This window comes from Empidonax traillii, unplaced genomic scaffold (genome assembly GCF_003031625.1).
Source record: "Empidonax traillii isolate 1590-97213 ecotype Southwest subspecies unplaced genomic scaffold, ASM303162v1 scaffold45:size3623477, whole genome shotgun sequence".
Taxonomy (NCBI): Eukaryota; Metazoa; Chordata; class Aves; order Passeriformes; family Tyrannidae; genus Empidonax; species Empidonax traillii.
The window spans coordinates 2986987-2993093 of NW_020955238.1; the positions used below are offsets into that span (position 1 = coordinate 2986987).

The window sequence follows — 6107 nt, forward strand, 5'->3', positions numbered from 1 at the left end:
CACCCTGTATATGTAGCTGCATAAAAACCGAAGTGTATAATGCAGCTCACAGGTGAAAATACATTTTCTAAAATTCTTAGCTGTAGACTTCTATGTGTTTTTTAGCATTTTGTGAAACTAATGGTGCTACACCATTTCCTGTTTAATTGATGAAGTTAAAATGCTTGGCTGCTAATGAGTGTATTAGCAAACAATATACCCTTAACAAGCTTAAGCAGCTCAGGATTTTAAAAAGCAGCTTACTGTCCTCCTCATTTTTATAAGACAAAATGTACTGCCTTCCACAAATTGCTTGATCGACTGATGAAGTACTATAATTATAGTTGTATTGCAGTTTTGACAAAGCCACAGTAAGAGATTGTAGTTTAGTCCCCACTCTAGGCACACAACTCTTTGCATTACAAAACCCAGTTTTACTGGTCTAATTCTTTCTGAGAACAAAAGGCACCTGGAGATGTTAACTATATACTAAAAGAAAACTTGGAATCTAGAAAATAATAATATTGAAGCATGACTTTTCTTCTTGTAGTTAGTTCATTGGGAATGATATCTAATGAAGAGTTTTCTAAAGGCTAGCTTGTTTGGAATTAATTAAAGACAGATATCCGAAATAGAAAAAGGATCATGGGAATTACATTAGGTGTCTGGAGACTTGTTATTCTTTTGGTACTCTGAGTAGATAGTGGAAGTTGTTAGGGATTCAAGAAATAAGGCGAGCTAATAAAAAGTTCTATTTTTCTGGTTATTGGCCAACTATTGTATTTTTGTTTGCAATAAGATTTGTGCCAACAGGCTAGGGGCTTGAATAAAACATTTAAACATTTGTGCATTAACACATTATGGTGAAAAGAGAGTCTTGTGCTTTCACTCAGTGCATTTCAGCCTTCAATTAATGTGAAAGCACTACAATGCCTATGCAACTTCTCTTGCCTAGTGGTGCACCATTTATCATTGCAGTTTTACATTGACCTTGACACCCACTTCATTAGAATAAAGATTGTCTACCATTTAGGTTACATTGTTCCTCTGCACAGAGACCCCATGCAAATTTCTGTTCAGATAGAAGAGCTGTGAGCCTGTCAGAGGTCATCTGCATTAAATGATTGCAGCTATTTTCCAACTGCTTCTTTTCATTCTACTCAATTCAGGCTAGGAGGATCAATCAAGCCCTCTGCCTGAAACAGTGGGACTGCTGGGAATATAACTGTTTTTGGTAGTAGTGGATATGCCCTAAACAGTATTAAATATTTAATATAAATTCATTAAAGAGCACACTAAGTCTTCAAAAAGATACTACATTTATAGTAAAATTTAAAGGGTTGGGATTACCTTTCTTTAAAAAAAGTGAAGAACAATGGATACCAACTGCATAAATTTTAATGTAGGCAAAATATAGTTCATGAAGTTGCTTAATATTTCTTTCAATATGTTTATTTCTCTAGCTGCTACAGAAGGGAGTGCATAGCAGAAGTGTAATCTGCATACTTTCTAAAAGGGAAAAAAAAAGCAAGATGTCTGTAGAGGTTTAAGACAAAAGTGCAAAGATTTGTTTTGTTTTACAGGCATGCACCCATATGCACATGCACTCTCACACAAATACATCTTGTGCTATTGTGCTTATTTGTAGGGGAAAAAGGCAAATGGAAATAAGTTAGCACTCTCCTTTCTGAGTTTTCCAAGTGATATAATTGGAATTAAATTATTAATGGGAGATACTTAAAAAAGATTGTTTTATGATCTTCTATTACAGAATTTGCAATTCATTTTAATATTTGTAGTTTGATTTATATCAAAGATAATGCAATCTATGTCCAATTAACAATACATAGCCAATGTAATATGATTTCCAGATCATGCAAATGGAATAAACTAGAAGAGGAAAAACTGATTCTTAACCTCAGATGTAATTTGCTCTGTGAGTTCTGGCAATTTTAAATGACATTGCACTTTTTAATTTTTCCAAAGGCTCAGCAGCAAATTTATCCCAATCAAGAAAGCCTATTATTAATTTACAAGGACAATTGTAGGAGTCCTTATAATTTCTCTGTGCAATTATTTGCCAGAAATTGCTAATAGTGAAATACATGAAGTTTGCAAGAAACAGCAACTGCTATTCATCCGGACAGATCGCTCAGCCCAGATCTCGAATGTTGTCCAGAGGTTCTAGTGCTATCGATGGCATAAGAAATATAACCAAGCTTCTGCACAGTTTCTAAAATGTTTCACATTGACAGTACCAAAAAGGTAGAAGCATTAAGGGCTATTGTGAAGGGTAGGCTGGCCTCTAGCAGATTCCTTCACTTTGCTTGTATACAGCTGAGCTTTGGACCCTGGACTTTGGAATAAAAAGACTCTTTGTTCATCACTGAATGGCATTAGGCATGGGCTTCCTAAGGGGCCACCATGAAGCCTAGCATGAAGAGTGCAAACATTATCCAGAAAGCAAAGAGAATGTGTGCAAAGAGATGATGGACAAATATTGCTATATGTGCGCATATATATATATATATATATATATATATATATATATATATGTATATATATGCTTGTGTGTATTTTTATTACATATTTGGTGAATTTGTTGTATTTTTTACTGAATTTTATGCATGCAGTATATTTTGCAAATGTGTGCCAATGCTGATGGTGCATGCACATGCAGACACCGAGGGTATGTATCTGTATTTATTGGTGTCTGCAGCAGTGAAAACATTCCAAAAGGCAAATTTTTAAAGTTTAAAGTTTGAGTGCAGGTAAAACTAAAACTGCAGGTCACTCAGTCCTGATCTCAGTTGTATATCCTATAGTGCCATTTGACTGAAGATACTTTGTTAGTAGTGAATGATGGAATGCAGAACATCTACAAATAGCACATCCTTATTTCAATAATGGAGAAAGTTCACTGGCTTAATTCTTCTGTACTTCGTAGCCATAGCTCCACTGTGTGTTCAGTATGTCTGGTCTCTTTTCACTATAACCAACAGAAGCACCATACAAAAGTCTTACAATGGATGTCTTAATCTCTCTGTGTGCTTTTAGAGCATTATTTTGAATTCCATCATGCAGGCTTTTTTTTCCCTTTCCTCTTCTGAAGTTTTATTACAACAACAGAATTCCCAGGGAGCTTTAGGGGCAAGGTTCGCATATTATTGCCCTAAAGTTTTGCTTGAGGGGTGGAATCTGCACCCCAGTCCTGATCACCTTTTTGTGGTGTTTCTCTTTCTGAAAGATGCAGTGCGCAGTCTTATAGAATTGTTAACTGTGTACAGATTTTTTTATTGTTTACCAGACAGTGCACATCTACGAACCTTTCATGATGATTTCTTTCTCTGACCTCTCAGTGACTAGGCATCTTGTTCCTTAACACTGAGGGAGGCTGAAAAATGCTTGAGTTGCTCAATGTGTGCCTTCTATACCAGTTTCAAAATGGCTTATTCTTCTGGTTTCCATGGTGACAATTAACACTGTTACAAGGCATTGTTCCAGTCTGCATTTGGGCAGAATTTTCGGGTGTGATTTTTCACACACAAAAAATGTTTTAGATAATTTTTTAAAGAAAAAATTCTAAAAAGGCCCAGTTTAGGATAAAGTGTCAAAAAATGTGCCTCAATCAAGCCTGCTTGAATTATTTCTTGGAATGCTTTCATCAGGGCAGTAAGGTTTCAACTAGCTTTGTTTTGGAATTCAACTTCTTGTGGCTTAAATATTTTTGCCAAACTTATTCTCGGATAAACGCTACTGCCGTTTTTTAAATGCCACTATTTGTCCTTTGAGAAATATTTGTTGTATTGAGGGAGAAGGAACAAAAAGCCAAATTCTTTAACTTACATAGCAGTGTTTTGAATTTCTTTTGAGTGGCTTTAGGAGCACAAAACCAGCCATGCATGCACACAGCTAATCATGCTGTAAATATTTTGCAGTTTTTCCAGTATGTTGTTGTTTGCAGTTTTTCCCAGTTTTATGATATCACAGGTATTTTGGGAAATTAAATATTACTCATTTATTTATTATTTTGGCTATTGCAAGAAGCCTGCAACCTTAACTTCCTTAATCTCATTTTTGGCTATTAAACAGTTTTCTATATCATAACATCCACAGAATGTCACAATGGAACAGCCTCTTCTCACTTAAAGCTGAGGAAAAAATTAATCTGAAGATTATATTATCTTCTCACCACAGGATTAAGTAGTCCTACCAGACTAGGGTTGTGCAGCACTGATAGAGCTGGTGGCTAATTTTTCCATGCAACTGCTCAGAGTCTAGGTGTTTAATGGATTAAAAAATAGCATTAGCAATAACATGTCATGTTATCAATTCTCAAACTGTACCTCCTGTACATTAAGCTCTTCCCTTAAAATACACACTGCATGTTAAATATATGTGAGTGAAACAATACTGACTCTCAGTCACATACCAATACATCTGATAATCAACTGAATTCTTTCATCTTTTACTGTTACTGTATAATGCACTTTCTATCAATCAGCACTTTCAATCATGCTTGTTTATACAGTAGGTTACATGGTGACAAAAATAGCACATACATAAAATCTAGTTTATTTAGTTTTTAATGTAATAACCTTTTAGAACATCTGTCACACTATTTGGATTATGCAGCACTGAATTATTTTATCTAGTCAAAAATTAAATGAAATGTCTTCTGTTTCTACGTTAACAAGAGCATTGTAGTTATGAAACATGCAATGTATTTTATTTCTTCATCAGTCCTGACATGCTCAGGAACATCCCCAGCCCAGACAAGTGCCAGCCTAGAGCAGTAACTAGCTGTGCCTGCACCAGTGACACACAGCTAGAGGACTCCCTCAGTCTATTAATTCACTTGACAAAAGAAAGGGAGTCACATGAACTGGATTTCAGTGCCTAGCAAATCGGACTCTGGATTCCCCTTGATATTACATGTACTTATGGAAATAATTATGCAAATCCTTTTCAGCTATATCATCTTTAAATAGAAATCAGATTACATAAAGAAGATTGTAATCTCCTCCAGTAACCATTCAAGCCGAAAAGGCAATAAGACAGGACCAAGAAGCATGGTTGTTGAACATATTAGTCAAATAAAATGGTGGTGCCTCTTGGTGGGTCCAGACCCCTAGCACCCATCCTGGTGGGTATTGCCTACTGTTGTCCATGTCTCAAACCTGAGCCGCAGTACACCAAGTGTCAAAAGGCAAGCTCTTTATAAACAATTCCTTGCTTTTTACCATGCATATTCATGCAATTTTGGATACACAGACACCTGATCAGTGTTCATTAATAATGAGAAATGGTTTAAATCACCTCATTTAAAACATTTGCTCTATGATCCACAAATGACTAATATTTGCTGAAGTTTACATAATACAAATGATGTGCATGTGTTGTGTAAATGAGAGATTAAAATATGAAACTAACAATATGCAAACATATGCATGGAAATGCTGAGAACCTGTTAGCTGAAACAGTGATTTCACACCTTTATTATTTTCTTTAGGCTGTCTCCAATTGTCTTTTGGCTTTGTTTTCCTGCAGAGCATGTTCTTGGATCTATCAAAGGCATCCATGTTTTAAACATTCCTTATTCCTGTTTAATTTTTTTATACTTAGCCCAGTTATTCACATTTTCAGTATGAGTTGCCATAGCAGTTTTCTTGGCTGAATTTAAAGCAAAGACAGCTCAATGTTTAGGAAGCAATTTGCTAATAGCTATGCATAATTTATGTATGTCTTGTAAACACCTTTGTAAGAATATGTGCTGAACTTTTCTCTCCCAGTAAGAGGCATATTTTTGGCCATATCAGAAGTTCTATTTCAATCAATGTTTTTATACCTAATTAGCTTAACTATATGGAGGGTGTGTATATGAGTGGAGGCCTGTGTGTTAATGTTTTGGGTTTTTTTTTTACTTTACCAACTATGAAAACATACATAACCACTATAGTAAATATTACATTTAATAGTTAATTCAGGATTCCAGGGAATAGAGTTTTAAAAAACATTTATTTACCAATGTGTCTGTAGATTAGAATACATTTGTATTCACTATATAAGTAATATACAGCTAAACGTTTTCCTTTTTCTTCTTTCTCTTCTACCTGTTTTCTCTGTTT

At 35.1% G+C, this 6107-nt stretch overlaps 1 protein-coding gene across 14 annotated transcripts in view; it reads left to right on the forward strand.

Moving 5' to 3' along the window:
• Nucleotides 1-6107, forward strand: part of AKAP6 (A-kinase anchoring protein 6) — a 269123-nt gene that overhangs the window by 209067 nt on the left and 53949 nt on the right. The window lies entirely within an intron of this gene.